Source organism: Bos indicus x Bos taurus, chromosome 5 (assembly GCF_003369695.1).
Source record: "Bos indicus x Bos taurus breed Angus x Brahman F1 hybrid chromosome 5, Bos_hybrid_MaternalHap_v2.0, whole genome shotgun sequence".
NCBI lineage: Eukaryota > Metazoa > Chordata > Mammalia > Artiodactyla > Bovidae > Bos > Bos indicus x Bos taurus.
The window spans coordinates 88,737,759-88,742,511 of record NC_040080.1 but is presented as its reverse complement, the minus strand read 5'-3'; the positions used below and the strand labels follow the sequence as shown (position 1 = coordinate 88,742,511).

At 39.8% G+C, this 4,753-nt stretch overlaps 1 pseudogene; it reads right to left on the bottom strand.

The window, feature by feature from the left end:
* Nucleotides 1-1,202: 1,202 nt before the first annotated feature.
* Nucleotides 1,203-2,128, bottom strand: LOC113893558 (annotated as a pseudogene).
* Nucleotides 2,129-4,753: the final 2,625 nt, after the last annotated feature.

The window sequence follows — 4,753 nt, the reverse complement described above, 5'->3', positions numbered from 1 at the left end:
TTTCTCAGTTGGCTAGTAATCCTTCACATTCTCCAAAAACCAAGTGAAAAACATCTCAAAATACTATAGGTGCTCAAATGTTTTTCTCCTATAAGAAATTTTAAAATATTTTGATGATAGAATTTAAATGAGTGTATTACTATAGAAATGTACCATTAAGGACATTTAGAAATATTCAGTTTCAGTGAGTTATTTTTCAACTGCTAACCTAAGGAAATGCAAGATTCTTTCAGGGAATAAAAATGTTGCCCTGAGCACTTAGATCAGAAGAGGTATCAAGGACTGGAAAGGATCCACAAAGGAAAGGAAGAAGCCACTGACCATGTCATCTTTGCAGTTCTGTCCAGAACCTACCTTCTGCTCTGTCCAGAGCATACCTTCTGTATGCTCATTTTGGAAACAGGAGTGCTTCGCCCCGGTACTTGTGTTTTTTCCTTGTGTTTTTCAGGCAGTATGCCTCTATCTGTAGCTGTGGGCCCTACTGAAATCCAGGAAATGATGGGTAGGTTTGTTATGCCACCCTAGGACAGAGGAGCCTGGCGGGCTACAGTCCATGGGGTTACAAAGAGTCAGACTTGACAGAAGCAACTGAGCGTGCGCACACATACACACACACACACACACACACACACACACACACACACACACACACCCCGGAGTGGAATTCTCCACAGGCCTAGTTCCTAACTTAAACTCCCTGTAAGAGAAAATATCTGGGATAGCTTTAGCCCCATTATGATGACTCACTCATTTATTTCCCTGTAACTTTAACCTGAACTCATTATCCAATGGCCCTATGAACTTATGACCTTTGTCCTTCAAAGATTCAGGAAATTTTTTGCTTAGGAAAACTATAGCTTTCAGTGCCTTTTGCAAACTCAGCTATAAATTCTGATATCTAATTTACACCAAACTCACCTTAATATGCATATATGAGAACAAGTAGGAAATATTGATGAATATGTTCTAAGCAAATTTTCACAGTATCACATGAATATTTAATCAATGTTTTGCCTCTGAGAAGATTGAACTGAATGATCCACTATATAATAGATCTACGTTATTTTTTCTTTAGTCCTTTCTGATTAATTTTTCCAAATTTGACATTATGAGCAGCCAGAAAATTCCCAATGTCAGTGGTGCGATATCTTGCTTTATGTATTTCTCTTACAATTACTTGTCATTATCTCTTTATTCTGCCTTCAAAAACATTGTAAATACTTGCCCGATGTTCTTTGCAGAGCTGTTTTAACTTCCTTGTTCCTCCAGCTGTAGATGGGATTCTGCCTGGGAATGACTACACTGTACAGCACGGAGAAGACCAGCTCCAGAGAGGATCCTGAGGTTGGCGTGAAATAACGGAGAAAACCTGAAGCATAGAACAAGATTACTGTGGTGAGGTGGGAGGAGCACGTAGAAAAAGCTTTGCTTCTGCCAGAGGTAGAGGTGATGCTCAAGATGCTGGAGACTATGCAGGCGTAAGAGAAGAAGATTGAGAGGGACGTTACAAGGCCATGTGGGATGAGGGACCAGAACATTACAATGAGGTTGGTGGAAACATCTGAGCAAGAGAGAAGGAAGAGCGAGGGCAGTTCACAACTATAGTGTGGAATGATATGGGTATCACAGAAGCCCATTTTCGCTGCCAGAGGGACATTGATGAGTGTGTTCAGAATGCCCAGGCTCCATGAACCCCACACAAGCAGTACATACCGCTGTTTACTCACCACCTGGCCATAGAGTAGTGGTTGGCAGATGGCAACATAGCGGTCATAGGCCATGACTGAGAGTAGATAGGCTTCAGTCCCTGCAGTGATAAACACAAGAAAACCCGAGCCAGATAGCTCTCTACTGAGATGGTTTTCTTTTTAGAAAGGAGGTTTTCCAACATCTTTGGCACAGTAACAGAAGAAAAACAGAGGTCTAAGGAGAGGTGACTCAGGAAGTAGTACATGGGGGTGTGAAGGTGAGAATCAGCCCTGATTACCGGCATCATTGTCATGTTTCCTGTCGAGGTCAGGAGGTAAACCAGCAGGAACAGCACAAAGAGCAGAGCCTGGATATGGGGATCACTAGACAGCCCAAGGAGGATAAATGCCATCATGGTGCTGTGGTTTCCCAAGGCCATTTACAGAGACTTGTCCCTAAATGTGATAAAGAAAAGCATGATAGTGAACTTTCTACTATCCTCCTCCAAGCAATTTTCATACTGCACTGATTGTCTTTTAATATCACAAGCATTCAGGAAATATGACTTCAACTTGGGTCAAGTTTTGTGTCAGTCTCATGGAACATAGAGAATAAGATTCATTGCTAATTTTTTAAAAGGCAGTAGTTCAAAAAAGAATATAAAAATAAAGGTAAATAATTGAAACACAGTGTGATTAACTGCAATGGGAACTCTGTGATTTAGAGAAAAGTTGGTGATATCATCTAATTTAAGGTAATGGAACACAATTGTTAAGGATAAGTATCATTTCTCTATGGACGCATGGAATGGAAGCACATTTACACTGAGGTAGCTGTGTAGACCTTCAAGGCCTACAAGACCTAGAATTGACACCCAAAAAAGATGTTCTTTTCATGATAGGAGACTGGAATGCAAAAGTAGGAAGTCAAGAGATACCTGGAGTAACAGGCAAGTTTGGCCTTGGAGTACAAAATGGAGCAGGGCATACGCTAACAGAGTTTTGCCGAGAGAAACACTGGTCAGAGCAAACATCCTCTTCTAACAATACAAGAGATGACTCTACACATGAAAATAACTGGATGGTCAATACCAAAATCAGATTGATTATATTCTTTGCAGCTGAAGTTGGAGAAGCTCTATATAATCAGCAGAAATAACACTGGAAGCTGACTATGGTTCAGATCACAAAATCCTTATTGTAAAATTCAGACTTATATTGAAGAAAGTAGGCAAAACCACTCAATCATTCAGGTATGACCTTAATCAAATCCCTAATGATTATACAGTGTATGTGACAAACATTCAAGGGATTAGATCTGATAGTGTCTGAAGAACTGTGAATGGAGGTTCATAACATTGTACAGGAGGTAGTGATCAAAACCATTCCCAAGAAAAAGAAATGCAAAAAGGCAAAGTGGTTGTCTGAGGTCTTACAAATAGCTGAGAAAGACGAGAAGTGAAAGGCAAAGGAGAAAAGGAAAGATATAACCATCTGAACGCAGAGTTCAAAAAATAGCAGGGAGAGATTAGAAAACCTTCCTATGTGAACAATGCAAAGAAATAGAGGAAAACAATAGAATGGGAAAGACTAGAGATCTCTTCAAGAAAATTAGAGATACCAAGGGAACATTTCATGCAAAGATGGGCACAATGAAGGACAGAAATGGTATGAACCTAACAGAGGCAGGAGATATTAAGAGGTGGCAAGAATACATTGAAGAACTACCCAAAAAAGATCTTAATGACTCAGATAACATGATGATGTGATTACCCACTTAGAGCCAGACATCCTGGAATGTGAAGTCAAGTAGGTCTTAGGAAGCATCATTATGAACAAAGCTAGTGGAGGTGATGGAATTCCAACTGAGCTATTTCAAATCCTAAACGATGATGCTGTGAAAGTGCTGCACTCAGTATGCCAGCAAATTTGGAAAACTCAGCAGTGGCCACAGGACTGGAAAAGGTCAGTTTTCATTCCAATCCTAAAGAAGGGCAATGCCAAAGAATGTTCAAACTATTGCACAATTGCACTCATTTTACAAGCTAGCAAAATAATGCTCAAAATTCTCCAAGTTAGGCTTCAACAGTATGTGAACCAAGAACTCTCAGATGTTCAAGCTGGATTTAGAAAAGGCAGAGGAACCAGAGATAAATTTGCCAACATCTGTTGGATCATAGAAAAAGCAAGGGAATTCCAGAAAAACATCTACTTCTGCTTCATTGACTTGGCTAAAGCCTTTGACTCTGTGGGTCACAACAAACTGGAAAATTTTTAAAGAGATGGGAATACCAGACCACCTGACATGCCTCCTGAGAAACCTATATGCAGGTCAAGAAGCAAGTTAGAACCACATATGGAAAAATGGACTGGTTCCAAATTGGGAAAGGAGTACATCAAGGATATATATTGTCACCTGCTTATTTAACTTAAATGCAGAGTACATCATGCAAAAGACTGGGCTGGATGAAGCAGATACTGGAATCAAGATTTCCAGGAGAAATATCAGCAACCTCAGGTATGCAGATGACACCACTCTTAAGGCAGAAAGTGAAGAGGACCTAAAGAGCCTCTTGATGAAGGTGAAAGAGGAGAGTGAAAAACCTGGCTTAAAACGACTGCATTCTAGATGCTTGCAGTAACTCAACATTCAAAAAACTAGGGAGGGGGTTCAGGATTGGGAACACATGTACACCCATGGTGGATTCATGTTGATGTATGGGAAAACCAATACAATATTGTAAAATAAATAGCCTCTAATTAAAATAAATAAATTTAAATTAAAAAAAAAAAACCACTAAGAATGTGGCATCTGGTCCCATCACTTCATGACAAATAGATGGGGAAACAATGGAAATAGTGAGAGACTTTATTTTCTTGGGCTCCAAAATCACTGCAGATGGTGATGGCAGCCATGAAATTAAAGATGCTTGCTCCTTGGAAGAAAAGCTATGAGAAACTTAGCATATTAAAAAGCAGAGACATTACTTTGCCAACAAAAGTCTGTCTAGTCAAAGCTATGGTTTTTCCAATAGTCATGTATGGATGATGGACCATAAAGAAGG